Source organism: Mustelus asterias, chromosome 21 (assembly GCF_964213995.1).
Source record: "Mustelus asterias chromosome 21, sMusAst1.hap1.1, whole genome shotgun sequence".
NCBI lineage: Eukaryota > Metazoa > Chordata > Chondrichthyes > Carcharhiniformes > Triakidae > Mustelus > Mustelus asterias.
In genome coordinates this window covers 9,698,348-9,719,200 of record NC_135821.1, presented here as the reverse complement: position 1 = coordinate 9,719,200, position 20,853 = coordinate 9,698,348, and the positions used below count along the sequence as shown (strand labels likewise).

Genomic DNA, 20,853 nt, shown 5'->3' with positions numbered 1-20,853 from the left:
CCACAGCCAGGGGTTCTATGTGATCAGCAGAGGGAAAAGACTGCTTGACTTTACAAGCTGCCAGATGCTGGAGGGTTGAAGAGATGCATCCTGCATCCTTCTACAAAGTCAGGGAGAAATGTTCTGGCATGACCAGAGGGAAGAAGAATCACCAGAAGAGGCTTCGCTGCTGGTGACGGATTTAAGGAACTCTCCGAAAACTGAGGAAAGCACCTGGAGATGATCACTCAAAGTTGACTACTTGGTGAAGTAGATATAGGGGAACCCTCTGGAAGCTGGGAGTAACTGTGGTCTATTTGCTATAAGGACAGTAGTTTTGTGGAGACTGATGGGTGCAAGGTTTAAACAGGGAATGTTCCTCTCTGTAATTTAAAGTATAAGTTGCCTCCACAAAGAAAATAGTATTTGGTTAATAGTGTTTTTAGTCATTTGCCACAGTAAAAGTTTTAAACATGAAATCTTGCTGTGTCATCCTTTCAACTATTAACTGGCAGTCCGAAACTCTTTTAAAAGTTATCGGTCTCCACGGAGATCACCTTTTCAGTGCAATGCAACACTTTGTCCTTCTGCTCATTTTAGTGATTGCCATAGGAAAGCATGGACTCTAAGGTCCTATAGCAAGACAGTGCACTGAAGACCTTGGTAAAGGATATGGAAAGCAGGAGAGGTGTCCTATATCCACAGAGGGGTCAGCATTACTAACCTGGAAGGTTAATTCTGTTTCCCTCTCCACAGATGCTGCTAGGTGCATTCTCCAAGTCATGCTATATTCCAAGGGGAATGCCTACTAGCGCACCCATGTCTGGGAGAAACTGCTCTGTGGAGAAGCTTAGAAGTCAGCAAATGCTCCTTCAACACCTGCCACACCGCTCCCTGTAGACTTTTTGCAACTAGAGGCAACTATATAAAGCACCAAACACTTGTACAATCATAATAAAAGCCAGAAAAAAAAATCAACCAGCATCTAACCTGTAAGCTATTGGATGAGTGCTTAAAAATAGTACTGCTAAGGGATTTTCACTGTAACTTCATTGCAGTGTGAATGTAAGCCTACTTATGACTAATAAATAAACTTTACTTTAGTACCGCTAGGGATATTGATAAACATGGTGAAAGGTTAAGAGTGGGCGTCAGCTGGAGTATTGTGCTCCTAATTGGCATCACTGGCCTCAAATCAGTGCCATGACCCTGTTTTTTCTTCTTACTTCCACTGGACATTCACTGTGAAAGCGCTGACTCCTCCATCAATATGGCACCAGACATGATGTGCCCCACAAATGTACTTATGCCTCAGTGGCCATTTTGGAGCTCAAAGGGAACTCATAACACTCAAAGCACAGTTCTATATGCTTAATGCCCAGCGGTTCATCTGATAGCAGCTTGACAATGAACATAAAAGGCTACTTGATGGGGTTAGGTTTCATTGCCAGCCCAATTCTATCCTCAATTAGCATCCATGTACATCCACTGGATAACAGTCAGAAAGAAGGCCGTGGCCTAGGTTCACTGTGGCCCACTATAGCAACCTACTGCCATCTGAATCAAAATCAGCCATTCACACAGTAATTCAACCTACAACATTCTGGTCTAAATAACTCAGCACCTCACCTCATTCATCGATCAAGTCAACTGTAAACCTCTGCAGTTTTTAATCGAATGTCCCTCCCTCAAAGTTAATTACCCTCATCCACAAATAGTCGTCATTAATCAAGCCTTTGACAAATTTTCTGTAACAGTATAACTGAACATGAAGGCAAAACTAAAGTCCAGTGCAATCAAAGTGAATAAGGGTAGGACTTATCAATAAAACATTAGTTGCAAGATGAATCATACAATTTATTGTGAAGATGTAATTAATTCAGTGTTACTCCCTCGGAATCAAGTATGCATTTGCTTATGCAATGTACCCATTATTACAAATTCAAATAACTACAGTAGTGTATTTATTAATCACAGGACTGGTCGGATAGACAGTTTTATATAAAATAAATACAACATAGAAATATATCAGTTCCACTGTATGAAGAATCATCAGAAAGTTCATCAAATTAGCAGAAAATTCATCCAAAAACAACCAAAAGCATATTTGTTCATAGCACATTATAGAAGCGCTACAGTGAGATAGGGCCTGCACTGACAACAATCCCATCCAGGCCCGATCTCATATTCCCACGTATATATCCTGCTAATCCCCCGACACTAACACTAAGGGGCAATTTAGCATGGTCAATCACCCTAACCTACACATCTTTGGACTGTGGGAGGAAACCGGAGCACCCGAGGAAACCCACGCAGACACGGGGAGAACGTGCAGACTCCACACAGACAGTGACCCGAGGCCGGAATCGAACCCGGGTCCCTGGCGCTGTGAGGCAGCGGTGATAACCACTGTGCATCAGCAGTGCTAACCACTGTGCCACCATGCTGCCCCCATTGCAGGAACTCGTGGGATTTAACATAACAACACATTAATATTCACAGTAGCTTTTTGCGCCAAGGGAGAAGGATCCTTTCCTGATTACCATGCAATGATTGCTGTGGGGAAGTACAGGAATGAGGGAAGGGCCAGGTGTTTATGATGCCCTTTACAGATGAATGGACTAGCAACATTCAATGAACAGGCCCAAGCAGAAAGAATAGACATTGCCCACAGAAGCTTGTAATCCCAAGAACGTACTGACCTTTGGAGAGGAAAGAAAACTGGATAAAACATTATTTTTTAAAAAGCCTGGTTGAACATCCTCACAGCTAACAACAGAGGGCTGACAGAGATTTAAGGCAAGCAGGAAGCCTAATTAACAAATGGCAATTTTATTGATCAGTTTAAAACCACTCGCCTTGTCATTCATCAACAACTGCTGTATTTTCCACAGTACTCAGAGTGCACACAATGCAATAGTACAGCTTCAAATCATGTCATCTAATTATATACATTCAATCCAAACCAGGTAGTTCAATTAAGGATGGTTCAGTTAGTGACAAACTAAACAGTTTTACAAAAGCAGAATGTATATAGTACCCTGTGAACTCCAACTGGTGTTTAGGATGTCACCTGGACACACGCTGCAGGCTGAAGGTATAAGTTACAGTGTACCGAAAATTCACAGTAGTCTCGTAGCTCCAGCATGGACAGAATGAGCTGCTTGTGAAGGGGGCAGAGTCAACAGAGAAGGGAGGTGCACTACGTTGACAAGGCATATATATGACTAAGAAAACTAGGTGAGAGGTTACAGCCAGGAAAAGCGCTTGATAGGAGGGGGAGACAGCAAGTACTTAAAATTAACCACTGATACAAAATGCAGTCACTGCCAAGGCACAGCTGTGTCCATAAGCAGGTTAACATTTTAAATCGGCCCGAAATATTCACAACGGTAAAGCAGACTGCAAATACTTGTTTGATACTGCTGAATATATCAGTAAAATTAAGATAAAGTTGCAGACTGAAATGCAAGGGCAACACAACCGATATCTCCCTCCAAAGACAAAAGAGGCTTGTATTATTTCATACCACACATGTTGTTCAGTAAAGTTCTGTTCACAAATATCTTTTAGGTAAATAAGCCAAAGAATTTTGCTTTTATTTATTAGTGCTACAAGCAGGCTTACATTAACACTGCAATGAAGTTACTGTGAAAATCCCCCAGTCGCCACACTCCTGTCTGGGTACAATGAGGGAGAATTTAGCATGGCCAATGCACCCTAACCAGCACGTCTGTCAGACTGTGGCAGAAAACCGGAGCACCTGGAGGAAACCCACGCAGACACGGGGAGAACGTGCAAACTCCACACAGACAGTGACCCAAGCCGGGAATTTAATCCGGGTCCTTGGCGCTGTGAGAATCATAGAATCCCTACAGTGCAGAAGGAGGCCATTCGGCCCATCGAATCTGCACCGACCACAATCCCACCCAGGCCGTATCCCCAGAACCCCATTCATTTACCCTAGCTTGTCCCCCTAACACTAAGGGGCAATTTAGCATGGCCAATGCACTGAACCTGCACATCTTTGGACTGTGGGAGGAAACCAGAGCACCCGGAGGAAACCCACGCAGACACGGGGAGAACGTGCAGACTCCGCACAGACAGTGACCCAAGCCGGGAATCGAACCCGGATCCCTGGCGCTGTGAGGCAGCAGTGCTAACCACTGTGCCATCCCAGCTGCCAGAAACAAATTAGAGCCAGCAACCAGCACTGCATGGTTAAACCCAGCTGAATTATTTCTTAGCGATAAAGTTTTAAAGTTTAAAGTTTATTTATTAGTGTCACAAGTAGGCTTACATTAACACTGCAATGAAGTTACTGTGAAAATCCCCGAGTCGCCACACTCTAGCACATGTTCGGGTACACTGAGGGAGAATTTAGCATGGCCAATGCACCTAACCAGTACGTCTTTCAGACTGTGGAAAGAACCGGAGCACCCGGAGGAAACCCACGCAGACATGGGGAGTACGTGCAAACTTTGCACAGATAGTGACCCTAGGCTGGAATCGAACCTGGGTCTCTGGTGCTGTGAGGCAGCAGTGCTAATCACTGTGCCACCATGCCGCCACTGACGATACCAGTGGCTCTTGCCCAATAAAGATGTCGTTCAACTCTTCTGATATGTCATAGAATCATGAAATCTCTACAGTGCCAAAGGGAACTATTCGGCCTATCATGTCTGCAACTTTCCAAAAGAGCATCTATCCAGGCCCTATCCCTGTGACCCTACGTATTTACCCTGCTAATCCACCTAACCTACACATCTTTGGACGCTAAAAGGCAATTTAGCATGGCTAATCCACCTAACCTACACATCTTTGGACACTAAAAGGCAATTTAGCATGGCTAATCCACCTAACCTACACATCTTTGAACTGCGGGAGGAAACCGGAGCACCCGAAGGAAACCCACACAGACACGGGAGAATATGTAAACTCCACAGTTAATCACCCAAATTGAACCCGGTCTCCTCACTCTGTGAGGCAGCAGTGCTGACCACTGTGGATGGCTCAGCAACATGCTAGCCAATGTATTAATCTATTCCCAGGATCACCAAGACCGAGGGTTAATAACTAAATTATTCTACTTTTTTAATTCATTCGTGAGACATGGGCATCGCTGGCTAGGCCAGCATTTATTGCCCATCCCTAGTTGCCCTTGAGAAGGTGGTGGTGAGCTGCCTTCTTGAATCACTGCAATCCATGAGCTGTGGGTTGGCCCACAATGCTGTTACACTCTCCTGTGGGATACACGGGCCACCTTTCTCCTGTAGCTCAGTAAGAAAGGTACTCCCAGTCCCCCCAGCCTGCTCTGAACTAGCCACTGGGGTTCTTCTATCCAGTTGTTTTGTGGTCTGCACCTCCCCATTAGTGGGGTGGGTTAGATCAACAGCAGCAGGATGAGAAGTGACAGGGTGGGTTGGTACAAACACGCATCCTGTCATTCCTTCGTGACCCGTCCTGATATTGCATGCATCAATTGAAGAATTGGGGTTTGACTGTGGTCCCGTAATTGAAGGGCTCAGTTAAATATACTCCCAATCGAGGCTCAGACAGGCGCAATAGCCACTTGAGGAGGGTTTCATACCTCAGCAAGCATCACATTTTCTGGACAAAATGTGGGGAGGAATTTACAGTTTCTAAATGATCCTGTGTTGGATTCACCTGAGTCAAACTCTCACTATGATTGCTCTCGGCTAGTTAGAACAATTCACGCCTTTCTAGGGACAGAAATATCACCACAAGCCTCTCATTCAGATGCTTCCTGCAAATTGCTAAACAGTAAAAGTTGCTAGCTCTAAACAGCAGATCTAAGCAACAAGGTCAACGGGGTTTGTGCAGTGAATTTTTAACATGATCCATATGTGTCCACGCTTCAGCATTACAATTATAGGGGTACGTCGCAGTCTGTAACAAATAATCCCAAGAAGAAGTGCTTTTAAAAATAAGAGCTAACACATCAATTTTTGGGTCACGAGTGGCTTGCGCAGAGGGCAGACTTGCAGGAATCGGCAAAGGGAGGGGCGGGCGGGGAGAAGTACTAGAAATCTGGAAACAAAATCGGAAAATGCTGCAAGTACAGGGCAAGTCATAATTTAGCATCTCAAGAGGAATAAATAGGTTCATATTTCAATTGTCCATCCTCCAATAGAACTATATTTTCCAACACTTTGAGCCAGTAATAAGTTGGGAGGAATGTGATGCAGTATTGGCTAAAACCTCCAAGGACATACAGTTGCCAAAAAATGAACAGTCAGTCTACTAACAATGCAAATTCATTCACCCCAAAACTGCACATGTATTATTTTATTTATGGTGGCATGAAGCCAATTAATATTAAAAGCGTTCAAATAAAAACTACTATTTTTTGGCAGAAAGGCAGAAGATGACTCATATCACCTCAGAAGCCACCATAACAATGTGTGTCATAAATCCCAGAGCCTTATCGCTCAGCACCTGAATTACCAGTACGTTCATTCAGATTGTTTTCCCCTGCAAACGCTCTCCTGAAGGCATTCGGTTTTGCTGAGAGAGTTCCATTGAGAGTGAACTGCCTTACCATTTTCAGCATTCTTCATCTGTCAGCCTGGATAAGGTTAGTCGGCAATTCGACCATCCAGAGTGTCGCAGCTGAGCTATTTCCCATCCTCATCCATAACATTTGCACACATGCTTCTTCTGAGTGGAAGTGGGAATTCTGGCAGACAGTGGCAGCCCCACGGTCAGTGCTCTCAGATCAGCTAACTGTACAGAGGAGCAGAGAGACCTTGATGCTCACGCGCACAAATCCCGAAGGGTGACAGGGCAAGACGATAATTTGTTTCAAAAAGCATCTGGGTTACCTGTGCTTAATGGGATATAGAACATAAAAGCAAAGGGGCCATGCTTGAACTGCTGAACGGTGATGAGGATTGAAGTATCAAGGCCTGGCGCATCTAGGGTTAATGTGGGGACAGGGCATAGCACTGTCCGGACAATGGACAGTGGTTAGCACTGCTGCCTCCCTGCCAGGGACCTGGGTTTGATTCCCGGCTTGGATCAATGTCTGTGCGGAGTCTGCACATTCTCCCCGTGTCTGCATGGGTTTCCTCCGGGTGCTCCTGTTTCCTCCCACATTCTGAAAGACGTGCTGGTTAGGTGCATTGACCTGAACAGAATGTGGCGACTAGGGGATTTTCACAGTAACTTCATTGCAGTGTTAATGTAAGCCTTACCTGTGACGAATGAATAAACTTTACTTTACTTTGGTGCAAGAAGGCACATAACCCAGACCTAGGGGGCGTGTGGTGTTCAGCAGAGATGTATATAGACCTAACCATGGAGACAGCTCCTAGCCTATATACCCTTTACTGAAAATAGTTTTAGTAGTTAAAATGGCTTGCAGCTAAACTACAGAACACTACAGAAACTTCTTTGTGACATATCTCCCTGTAACCAATACCCTGCCAACACGGCTAGCGCGAACTTTAAAAGTACAAAGACAACCGGTGGAATGGATGAACAAGTGACAATTGAGATTTAATGTGCAGTAATTCATTTTGGTAGAAAGAATGCAGACAGACGAGGTAAAATAAAGGGTGCAATTCCAAAGAGGGTGCCGGAGCAGAGCGACCTGGTTGCGCATGTTCATAAATCATTAAAGGGTGGCAGGACAGGTTGAGCGAGTGATTAGACCAGCATGTGCGATCCTGGGCTTTCATCATTAGAGGAATTGCGTGCAGGAAGTTGAACCTGTTCAAAACATTAGTTCAGTTACAACTGGGGTGTTATGTCCAGTGGCCGGCACGTTGGCACAGTGGTTAGCACTGCTGCCTCACAGTGCCAGGGACCCGGGTTCGATTCCCGACCTCGGGTCACTGTCGGTGCAGAGTCTGCACGTTCTAATCGTGTCTGCGTGGGTGACCTCCCCCAGTCCGAAAGATGTGCTGGTTATGTACATTGGCCATACTAAATTGTCCCTCAGTGTGCCTGAACAGGTGCCAGAGTGTGGCGACTAACTAACTTCATTGCAGTGTAAACGTAAGCCTACTTGTGACACTAATAAATAAACATAACACAACACAATGACTCTGCAGTACATATCAACCCTTCTTTTTCCTTTCCCTTGCTTACAGATTGATGGGCAAGCCTCCCTAATAACCTCCGGTAGGGTTTCCAACCCTCCCAGATTGTCTTAGGACTCGCCAATATGCCAGGCACTGCTGTGAACAACCCAGGAGAAGAATCTTAAGAGGCATCAAAATGGTTGTCTGATCGACAGTCAAGAATCACTGAACAAGTTACCATAGAGTCCATTCGTTATCCAATTGGAATGGGAAGGTTGAACATGTCACATTAGGGGGCAGCACGGCGGCACAGTGGTTAGCACTGCTGCCTCACAGCACCAGGGACCCGGGTTCAATTCCAACCTCAGGTGACTATCCGTGTGGAGTTTGCACTTTCTCCCCGTGTCTGCGTGGGTTTTCTCCGGATGTTCTGGTTTCCTCCCACAGTCCAAAATTGGGCGGGTTAAGTTGATCGGCCGTGATAAATTGCCCCTTCGTGTCAGGGGGATTAGGAGGGTAAATATGTGGGGCTGCAGGGATGGGACCTGGCTTGGATTGTTGTCGGTGCAGGCTCGATGGGCCAAATGGCATCCTTCTGCACAGAGATCTCGGGTACATGTTCATAGCTCCTTGAAAGTGGAGTCACAGGTAGACAGAGTGGTGAAGAAGGCATTCGGCATGCTTGGTTTCATCGGTCAGAACATTGAATACAGGAGTTGGAATGTCTTGTTGAATTTGTACAAGACATTGGTAAGGCCACACTTGGAATACTGTGTGCACTTCTGGTCACCCTATTATAGAAAGGATATTATTAAACTAGAAAGAGTGCAGAAACGATTTACTAGGATGCTACCAGGACTTGATGGATTGAGTTATAGGGAGAGGCTGGATAGACTGGGACTTTTTTCTCTGGAGCGTAGGAGGCTGAGGGGTGATCTTATAGAGGTCTATAAAATAACGAGGGGCACAGATCAGCTAGATAGTCAATATCTTTTCCCAAAGGTAGGGGAGTCTAAAACTAGAGGGCATAGGTTTAAGGTGAGAGGGGAAAGATACAAAAGGGTCCAGAGGGGCAACTTTTTCACACAGAGGGTGGTGAGTGTCTGGAACAAGCTGCCAGAGGTAGTAGTAGAGGCGGGTACAATTTTGTCTTTTAAAAAGCATTTAGATAGTTACATGGGTACGATGGGTATAGAGGGATATGGGCCAAATGCGGGCAATTGGGATTAGCTTAGGGGTTTTTTAAAAAAAAGGGCGGCATGGACAAGTTGGGCCAAAAGGCCTGTTTCCATGCTGTAAACCTCTATGATTCTATGAGTAGCTTCTATGTGTCTAGGTGACTTATTGCAGGAGTGAGGGGGTGTATTGAAACCTTCCAAAATATGTCCAAAGTTGGCAACACTATCTGTGCTGGAAGGACCATCCAGTTTGTACTTCATCATAAAAACAAGACCTATAAGTGGAATTCAAGGGGTGGCAGAATCCAACGCACCAATGACAAAATCACCTTCAATGGATTATTTACAAAAAGTTAAACATTTATCAGACAGTGATTAAAAGCTCAACATGTTTCCTTGACCTTGCTGACCATTGTAAAAATTATTTCAAAACTACTGCCTTGCTATGGCGAGCAGAAAATCCTATTTGCCTTATGTCCAACAGGATTAGACAGGGTAGATTCAGAAAGAATGTTCCCAATGGTAGGGGAGTCCAGAACTAGGGGTCAGAGTTTGAGGATAAGAGGTAAACCTCTTAGGACTGAGGTGAGGAGAAATTTCTTCACCCGGAGGGTGGTGAATGTGTGGAATTCACTACCAGTAAATGTAGTTGAGGCCAAAATATCTGATTTCAAGAAGAAATTAGAAATAGCTCTTGGGGCTAAAGAGATCAAGGAATATGGTGGGGGGGGAAATCAGGATATTGGACTTGATGATCAGCCATGGTCAAAGTGAATGGCGGAGCAGGCTTGAAGGGCCGAATGGCCTCCTCCTGCTTCTATTTTCAATGTTTCTGTTATATTGTGGGTCAGCAGATTTTTAAAAAACAAACTGCGTGAGGAGATGAATGGCTCCAACCGTACCCATCAGGTCGGCAAAGGGTTCAAATCCAATATCAGCACTCAATTACAGGTGTAGCTTGCCAACATGCACAGATAGTCAATATGACCCTGTGACATTGGTAATCTGTACCTTTTATCCCCAGTATCTTTTTCTCCTTTCATGAAGGGAAGTAATTTCATACTTGTTTGTGTTTCTGCTGGTCCGTGAACCAAGTGGCTGTTCTTAAGAGTATGAACCGAGCTAACCAAAAGAGAAAATGCTGGAAAATCTCAGCAGGTCTGGCAGCATCTGTAAGGAGAGGAAAGAGCTGACGTTTCGAGTCCAGGTGACCCTTTGTCAAAGCTAAAAGGCCTAGAAAGTGGGAGATATTTATACCGCAGGGGGAGGGAATGAAAGATGAGTCATAGCCACTGAAACCAGGGGAAAGGTTGCTAATGGCAGCCCACAGAGAGAATAAAGGGTGTGAATGGCCAAACGGCAGAGAAGCTAAAATCAGAGGGTAAGTTGTGATAGATGAAGATGTTGTGGTGGTGGGGGCGGGGGCTGGGGGGGAAGATGGGTGGGGAGAGGTAAAATTTAGAAAAAGGGAGAAAGGGGAAACAAAGGGGGAGTAAAGATAAGGAAAGAAGGGATAAAATAGGGGGAAAGAGTGGGGGGGGGGAAAGAAAAATGAAGACGATAAAGAAATAAAAGGTAGAGAACAGTAAAAAAATTAAATAAAATGAAAACAAAGGGGTCGAGGTGGGAGAGAGCTAATCATCTGAAGTGGTTGAATTCGATGTTGAGACCGGAAGGCTGTAAAGTGCCTAGCTGCAAGATGAGATGCTGTTCCTCCAGTTTGCGTTGAGCTTCACTGAACCTAGCTATCCTTGCTGATTGTGCACGCAGGAATAGTGTACAACAGGAATTACTGGAAAGCGATCTGGAACAGAAAAAAGCAGCCAATGTCCTTTCTCTTCAAGATTTCTCAGTGATTGCTGTTTTGAGTCCGCATAACACAGATGCACCCAAGGGGAAGTTAGATAAACACGAGGGGGAAAGGATTGGAAAGATGAGCTGATAGGGCAAAATGAAGTAGTGTGAGGGCGTGCTCTTGTGGACCATAAATACCTACATGGGGCCTAAATTCTTATTTTATTTATTATTGTCACATGTAGGCTTACATTAACACTGCAATGAAGTTACTGTGAAAATCCCCTAGTCGCCACACTCCGGCACCTGTTCGGGTACACCGAGGGAGAATTTAGCATGGCAAAGCACCTAATCAGCAAATCTTTTGGACTGAGGGAGGAAACCGGAGCACCCGGAGGAAACCCACGCAGACACGGGTAGAATGTGCAGACTCCACACAGACAGCGACCCAAGCCGGGAATCAAACCCAGGTCCCTGACAGAGACAGCAGTGCTAACCACTGTGCCAAAAATGATTCCTGGGATCGTAATTATGTGGCATTTAGCATTTCTGATTCTATCTGTTTTCTGCAAATATTTACTGATTCCAGCCAAACACAGCCTTATTATGAAATAGCACTTTCTCAAACAAATGATACATTCAGGAATTAATTGGGAGGGTGGGTGGGGTGGGGAAAGGAACAAGAAATACTGGCCATCGTATAAACAGAAATGCAGACAGTGCATGTCACAGTCAGAGCCAACTACATACCGAGGATGGTTTAAATTCACACTTGAATCTTTTTCAACAGCTTTTCAATTGCCCTTTTCAAAAACACAGTTCAGTTTAGGTTAATTTTAATCAGCAACTAATCCATGGAGGAAGGCAAGGTATGTGGTTAGCAGCATGGTCTATTTGACTTTTTATGTCATGATGCAGATTCCATTCATATATTTGTAATTATGAGTGGCCCTACTACAAAGCATTAATTATATCTTCCCTGGACCTGTGCCAACGGACAAGGAGTCGATTATTTTAGTCGGTATGGAGGAGTGACACTGCTTAAAAATAAGGTGGAAAAGAAATTAGCCAATACGAACCACTTAAAAGACAGCCCATGAAGAAAAGCCACAAACATGGACCACTGTTTTCACAATGTTAAAATTCAAATAGAGATACAGATGGGGAATTCATTACATTTCTAAAGAAGGGAAACAATTTATGTCTCAGCCCATGTAAAGAAAATTAAATCACCCACTTGTGAGTGACTATAAAACCGTAGGAACAGAAACAGGCCATTTGGCCCATCGAGTCTGCTCTGCAATTCAATGAGATCATGACTGATCTGACATAATCCTCAACTCCACTTTCCCGCCTCATCCCCATAACCCTTCACACCTTTACTGACTAAAAATATGTCTGTCTCAGACTTGGAGATACTTAATGACCTCAGTGCCTCAGTTGTCCACTTGTTGAGAACTCTGTACATGAATGCAATGTGAACAGTCACTTTTTAACATCTAACTTTACCTCTCCACCACCACTCTAAATTCCATAACCACTTCTGCTTTCTCAGGCTGACTGACTGACCTTGAGTATGTTTGAATTTTCGTCCTCAAGGCGGGTGGCAGGAGTGGACAAAATTCCTGGCTTGGCCGGCCCGCCTGCCTCTGAGAAAGTACCTGCAGGGACAGTGTTTTCATTGCGGGCTGAGTGAGTGGGGCGCAGGCTGCAGTCAGACAGATGACGCAGGAGAAAATTCACAGTCAGCGACAGGGTAGAGGTGAGCTGTTTAAAAGGCTCCCCTCGGAGCAGTGGGACAACCCTCACCCCCACACACCACCAAAGGTACAGAATCTGGTGAAACGATGTGACGATAATAATCTTTCCCTTAATGTCAGTCAAGGGAAGGAGATAGTCATCGGCTTCAGGAAGCATAGTGGAGGACATGCCCCTCTCAACATCAACAGGGATGAAGTGGAAATGGTCGAGAGCTTCAAGTTTCTAGATATCCAGATCACCAACAACCTGACCTGGTCCCCCCATGCTATAGTTATGAAAGCCCACCAACGCCTCTACTTTCTCAGGAGGCTAAGGAAATTCGATATGTTAGCTACAACTCTCACCAGGTTTTACAGATGCACCATAGAAAGCATTCTTTCCAGATGCATCACAGCTTGGTATGGCTCCTGCTCTGACCAAGACCACAAGATACTACGAAGGGTTGTGAACATAGACCAGTCCATCATGCAAACCAGCCTCCCATCCATTGACTCCGTCTACACTTCCCGCTGCCTCAGAAAAGCAGCCAGCATAATTAAGGACCACACACTCCGGACATACTCTCTTCCACCTCCTTCCGCCAGGATAAAGATACAAAAGTCTGAGATCACATACCAACCGACTCAAAACAGCTTCTTCCCTGCTGCAATCACTGCTAAACGGACATACCATTTTTAAGTTGATCTTTCTCTAAACCCTAGCTATGACTTGATTGATTTGATTTATTATTGTCATGTGTATTGGCATAAGTGAAAAGTATTATTCCTTGCGCGCTATGCAGTCAAAGCATACCGTTCAGAGAAGGAAACGAGAGAGTGCAGAATGTAATGTTATAGTTATAGCTAGGGTGTAGGAAGAAGCTGTTCTTGTGTTGGTTGGTACATGACCTCAGATTTTTGAATCTTTTTCCCGGCGGAAGAAAGTGGAAGAGAGAATGTCCGGGGTGTGTGGGGTCCTTCATTATGTTGGCTGCTTTGCTGAAGCAGCGGGAAATGTAGACAGAGTCAATGAATGGGGAGCTGGTTTGCGTGATGGACTGGGCTACATTCACAACCTTTTGTACTTTCTTGCAGTCTTGGGCAGAACAGGAGCCATACCAAGCTGTGATACAACCAGAAAGAATGCTTTTTATGGTGCATCTGTAAAAGTTGGACAGAGTCATAGCTGACATGCCAAATTTCCTTAGTCTTCTGAGAAAGTAGAGGCGTTGGTGAGCTTTCTTAACTATAGTGTCGGCATGGGGGGGACCAGGACAGGTTGGTGGTGATCTGGACACCTAAAAACTTGAAGCTCTCGACCCTTTCTACTTCGTCCCCGTTGATGTAGACAGGGGCATGTTCTGTAACACTATATTCTGCACTCTCTTCTTTCCTTCTCCCCGATGTACTCCAAGAACGGTATGTTTTGTCTGTAAAGCACTGAAGAAATAATACTTTTCATTGCGTCCCAATATATGTGACAATAATAAATCAAATCAAATCCATTCATGCTATCTCATCCCCATACTCACCCCTCTGGTCCATCATGCTCCCTTGACAAGTTATACACCCCAACCATCAATCTATGGCCCCACATGCCGCCATTCCAAGGTATAACCCCTCCCCGCCCCAAAACATGGCCCCTCAAAACCTCTATACAAACTCCATGTCCCCACATGACAAGCTCTGGCACTTCCAGGCCCATTCACCCTATAGTGAAAGTCACGTGTGTTTAAAAACACTTGGAAAAAAAAAATTCATTGATAACTTTCCACCTGGTTCAAAAAAAAATCAGCAACTGATTGTATTCTCATGAACAAAAGGTCATTGCTGAAAACAGAGGCACGTGCTCCTAGTTTTTCATCTTGCACTCTTCAGGACAAATGCAAGAATGCCAAATTTTAGACAATCACAACGACTTATACTTGGGAGAAAAAGATCCTGACTCGTTGACAAGTGATCTCTGATTGGCCGAGGCATTGTCATAGAGAAAGCAACAGGGGACTATAGGCTCCCCATGCTTCCGGGTAACATCTGACCTGTTCCTTTTGTTTGCAGAGAATGGATCCCTGAATCAGAATAAAGAACATGTCAACATCAAAGAAACGGAACTAGAATCTTTAAGAATGTTGAGAAGCTACATATTGTCATCGATGGTATGTGCTTCTGAGGCAAGGACAACAAAGAGCCTAACCATAGAACTATAGAATTCCGACAGTGCAGAAGGAGCCCATTCGGCCTGTCAAGGCTGCACCGACTCCCACAACATCCTACCGAGGTCCTTTCCCGTAACCCCAAGTATTTACCCCACTAATCCCCCGAACATGGTGGCACAGTGATTAGCACTGCTGCCTCACAGCAGCAGGGACCAGGGTTCGATTCCCGACTTGGGTCACTGTCTGTGTGGAGTTTGCACGTTCTCCCCGTGTCTGCGTGGGTTTCATCCGGGTACCCCCAGTTTCCTCCCACAGTCTGAAAGACGTGCTGGTTGGGGTGCATTAACCCAAACAGGCGCATGAGTGTGGCGACTAGGGGAATTTCACATTAACTTCATTGCAGTGTTAATGTAAGCCTTACTTGTGACTAATAAATAAACTTTAACTTTAAATCTTTGGATACTAAGGGGCAATAAATAAAGTTTTAATTTCACTTTACTTTAATTTAGCATGACCAATCCACCTAACCTCCTTACCTTTGGAGTGTGGGAAGTTGTAAAGGAATTTGAAATATCCTGAAATTAAAACACTAACAAAGACTATTAAAACCGAGCAGATTAATTTAGGATAAGAATCACAGACTGCCTTATACATTTTACAGAGGTACTGTCTGCAGAAAAACACATATAACCACAGTTAGAGGATTTAAACAAGTATTTTTGAAAGTGTATTATTGAATAGGCATACAGCTTGGTTGATAGCACAGAGTTCTAAGGCATCATGAGAAATAGGCCAGTAAAGTGAACCACATTCCTTATACCAATATGCCCATAGAAGCTTAATTCTTATCAGCATGGATACCAGACAGCTCAGTGAAAGAGACATTCATTGAGCAAGAGAAGCTAGTGGTTCCAGACAGCTCAATGAATAGGCAGAGTCTTCAACTAGATAAGCGAGTCCGGAACTGGCAATGGATGGCCATGGGAAAGTCAGGTAGAAAACACCAGAACATATCTGTAATTGGTCAAGGTATATGACATTTATTAATGATGATTGACCTGCACTACCGATGATTGGCTCATCATGAGCCAGACGGCAGCAAAATCTCTTTTGGAAAATGTATAATTGTAATGCCACCATGATGTAACTTCAGAGAAGTGTTGGACGGTCCAGCCCCTTATCTCCCAGTGTGTGTTGGTCAATAAAGAATGTCTTTCACCAGGATGCTGTGGTCCTGAGTCTTTGTATTAGCTAAAGTTGAGTTCAGTACTTAGCCTCTGAAAAACCCCAACAGGAGGAATCTCACGCAGACACAAGGAGAACACGCAGACTCAACACAGACAGTTACCCAAGGCCAGAATCAAACCGGGGTCCCTGGCGCTGTGAGGCAGCAGCACCAACCACTGTGCCACCGCTGAATCTATTCAAGATACAGACATATAGCAGGATATGCCACATATGCTACACAGAAAAGAGGAAATTAGTGCATAACATCAAAAAGGGAAAGATGCAGTACTTTGGTCACATTATTGGAGCAGACAGTAGAGACAGTTATTGGAAGGGAAAATCAATGTGAAACACAGTAGAGGAGAAATTGGATGGCAGGTATAATAGACTGGATGCAGTTGACATATGTAGAATGTGCAAGGGGTGGAGATCCTTGGCAGTTAACCTTCTGGTAAGAAGATGACACCAATGAGTCACTAATGGTCTAATGCCAGACCTTGGAGGACGAGAGGGGGGAGTTAATAGTGGGAAATGAGGATATGGCTGAGTCTTTAAATACGTTTTTTGTGTCGGTCTTCACGGTGGAGGACACAAATAGTTTGCCAAATATTAACGATAGAGGGTTGGCAGCAGGAGAAATACTTAATACGATTAATGTTACCAGAGAGGCAGTGCTGGGTAGACTAATGGGACTGAAGGTGGACAAGTCCCCGGGTCCGGATGGAATGCATCCCAGGGTATTGAAAGAAATGTCAGAGGTAATAGTGGATGCGTTAGTGATTATTTATCAAAACTCGTTGCATTCTGGGGTAGTGCCGGTTGATTGGAAAACGGCTAATGTTACGCCGCTGTTTAAAAAAGGAAGGAGACAAAAGGCGGGTAACTATAGGCCGGTCAGCTTAACGTCTGTAGTAGGGAAAATGCTGGAATCCATTATTAAAGAGGAGATAGCAGGGCATCTGGATAGAAATGGTTCGATCAATCAGACGCAGCATGGATTTATGAGGGGAAAGTCGTGCTTGACGAACATGTTGGATTTTTATGAAGATGTGACGAGGGCGGTTGATGGAGGAGAACCGGTGGATGCGGTGTTTTTGGATTTCCAAAAGGCGTTTGATAAGGTGCCCCATAAAAGGCTGCTGAAGAAGATTAGGGCACACGGAGTTGGGGGTAGTGTGTTAAAGTGGATTGGGGACTGGCTATCCGACAGGAAGCAAAGAGTCGGAATAAATGGGTGTTTTTCCGGTTGGAGGAAGGTAACTAGTGGCGTGCCGCAGGGATCGGTACTCGGGCCGCAACTGTTTACCATTTATATAGATGATCTGGAGGAGGGGACGGAGTGTAGGGTAACGAAGTTTGCAGACGACGCAAAGATAAGTGGAAAAGTGAATCGTGTGGAGGACGGAGAAGATCTGCAGAGAGATTTGGACAGGCTGAGTGAGTGGGCGAGGATATGGCAAATGGAGTATAACGTTGATAAATGCGAGGTTATACACTTTGGAGGAAATAATAACAAATGGGATTACTATCTCAATGGAAACAAATTAAAACATGCTACCGTGCAAAGGGACCTGGGGGTCCTTGTGCATGAGACGCAAAAGCCCAGTCTGCAGGTACAACAGGTGATCAAGAAGGCAAATGGGATGTTGGCCTATATTGCGAGGGGGATAGAATATAAAAGCAGGGATGTCTTGATGCACCTGTACAGGGCATTGGTGAGGCCGCAGCTGGAATACTGTGTGCAGTATTGGTCCCCTTATATGAGGAAGGATATATTGGCATTGGAGGGAGTGCAGAGAAGGTTCACCAGGTTGATACCGGAGATGAGGGGTTTGGATTATGAGGAGAGGCTGAGGAGATTGGGTTTGTACTCGTTGGAGTTTAGAAGGATGAGGGGGGATCTTATGGAGACTTATAAGATAATGCGGGGGCTGGATAGGGTGGAGGCGGAGAGATTCTTTCCACTTAGTAAGGAAGTTAAAACTAGAGGACACAGCCTCAAAATAAAGGGGGGTCGGTTTAAGACAGAGTTGAAGAGGAACTTCTTCTCCCAGAGGGTGGTGAATCTCTGGAATTCTCTGCCCACTGAGGTGGTGGAGGCTACCTCGCTGAATATGTTTAAAGCGCGGATGGACGGATTCCTGAGCGGTAAGGGAATTAAGGGTTATGGGGATCAGGCGGGTAAGTGGTACTGATCCACGTCAGATCAGCCATGATCTTATTGAATGGCGGGGCAGGCTCGAGGGGCTAGATGGCCTACTCCTGCTCCTATTTCTTATGTTCTTATGTTCTTATGTATAAACTATTAAGGATTCCAACTCAAAACCGCAGAGTCTCTTGGTATAAAAGTTCATGACTCTCTTAAAAGTTCACACTCACGACCACAATGCTACAGCAAAAACAATTAGGAGTATGAGAATGCATGCTGTGCTGATCCAATACATAAAGCACTACACTGTCCATATATAAACATTGTTAAGCCTCACCTATAATATTGTCTCCGCTGCCTCAGAAAAGCAGCCAGTATAAACAAGGACCCCACACACCCCGGACATTCTCTCTTCCACCTTCTTCCGTCGGGAAAAACATACTAAAGTCTGAGGTCACATACCAACCGACTCAAGAACAGCTTCTTCCCTGCTGCTGTCAGACTTTTGAATGAACCTACCTTGCATTAAGTTGATCTTTCTCTACATCCTAACAATGACTAACACTACATTCTGACTCTCTCGTTTCCCTCTCTATGAACGGTATGCTTTGTCTGTATAGCATGCAAGAAAAAATACTTTTCACATGTGACAATAATAAATCAAATCATATTGTGGGTAATTTTAGAGCCTTCATGAAGAAAAACCATTGGTAAAATCATAGAATCCTATAGAATCTGCACCGACCACAATCCCACCCACGCTCTATCCCATAGCCCCATACATTTACCCTAGCTAGTCCCCCTGACACTAAGTGGCAATTTAGCATGGCCAATCCACCTAACCCGCACATCTTTGGACTGTGGGAGGAAACCGGAGCACCCGGAGGAATCCCACGCAGACATGGGGAGAACGTGCAGACTCCACACAGACAGTGACCCAAGCCGGGAATCGATCCTGGGTCCCTGGCGCTGTGAGGCAGCAGTGTGCCACCATGCGTCACAGCACTGTGCCGCCATGCCATCCCTTATCTATCCTGTAAATTCTTAAATTATTACAATCTGGACAGTGCTTTACTCTAAAAAGGATAGACATTGCCCATCTTTCAGATAAAGAATTGATTAAACTGTGTCCATGTGGACAGACTATTTGAGTTAGGTTAAGAAGATACTTGCGTAAAAGGCACATAAGCATAGAGATTTGCAGGCACCATCCAACCGTTGGAACAAGTTGCCAACTCACTCAACGAAAGTCAACTCACTCTACCTATCTGAAAATGTGAGAAAGGGCTGTGGCTAAAATCAGGTTGAACAAACGGGTGGTGTTAGTGACTCATTTCATGGTTACTGTGATCTCCTGGAACTCATTTTGATTATTTGCCTCTCCCAGATTAGGTAGATGCTGATGGGTGAGGTGCCTTAAAGACCAAGATATTCAATTGCACCAGATCTCTATGGACCTTTCCTGTCCATCATTTTGTGCGCCTACATAAATGGTGTCATGCAAATGCAGATGTGCATGTATTTTAGTAAGAGCCTGAGAAATGGGCTGGATCTTGGGCGGCACGGTAGCACAGTGGTTAGCACTGCTGCTTCACAGCTCCAGGGTCCCGGGTTCGATTCCCGGCTCGGTCACTGTCTGTGTGGAGTTTGCACATTCTCCTCGTGTCTGCGTGGGTTTCCTCCGGGTGCTCCGGTTTCCTCCCACAGTCCAAAGATGTGCGGGTTAGGTTGATTGGCCAGGTTAAAAATTGCCCCTTAGAGTCCTGGGATGTGTACGTTAGAGGGATTAGCGGGTAAATATGTGGGGGTAGGGCCTGGGTGGGATTGTGGTCGGTGCAGACTCGATGGGCCGAATGGCCTCCTTCTGCACTGTAGGGTTTCTATGAATCTATGAATCTTTGCGACCGAGATGGCTAACCTGGGTTGGGAAATTTCCCGACTCGGCAGACATGCTCTGCTGGATGAGCCCTGTTAGACATGGTAGGCAGGGGTGGGATAGAGTGCAGCGCGCCAACTCCAGAAGCAGATTTAGCCGGCCATTGGTGCAGAATAATGCCGAGGTGTGCTGGTTCGAAGGCCCATCTCGGTTCTCTCAGACTTTGCCCTGGCTGTTTTAGAAGCTGCAAGGCCACCTAACCCTCACATCCCTCACCCACCCCCTATGCCCCACTCATGATCCCCGTGAAGTGTAGGCATTATTATAAAATAAGAGATACAGCAGTTAATTTGTGCACAACGAACTCCTACAAACAACAACGTGATAATGTCCAGATAATCTGATTTTTGTGATGTTAACTGAGGGATACATATTGGTCATGATACCAGGGGGGAACTCCCCTTTTTTAAATTAGTGTCACAAGTAGGCTTACATTAACACTGCAATGAAGTTACTGTGAAAATCCACACTCCGACGCCTGTTCGGGTACACTCAGGGAGAATTTAGCACGGCCAATGCACCTGACCAGCACGTCTTTCAGGCTGTGGGAGAATTTCAGAGCACCTGGAGGAAACCCACGCAGACATGGGGAGAACGTGCAGACTCCGCACAGACAGTGACCCAAGCCGGGAATCGAACCCGGGTCC

At 45.1% G+C, this 20,853-nt stretch overlaps 1 protein-coding gene across 10 annotated transcripts in view; it reads right to left on the bottom strand.

Annotated features, from left to right (window-relative positions):
- LOC144509098 (carnitine O-palmitoyltransferase 1, liver isoform-like) overlaps window positions 1-20,853 on the bottom strand; it is a 304,253-nt gene that overhangs the window by 266,019 nt on the left and 17,381 nt on the right. For 2 of the 10 annotated variants that reach the window (XM_078237445.1, XM_078237448.1), the window contains exon 1: window positions 3,020-3,145. The exons of 7 other annotated variants lie outside the window; for them this stretch is intronic. The gene's annotated coding sequence lies outside the window, so the exon portion shown is untranslated. Of the gene's footprint in view, window positions 1-3,019; window positions 3,175-20,853 lie in introns of those variants that run through there. One more of the 10 variants, XR_013500397.1, reaches the window with a different exon arrangement.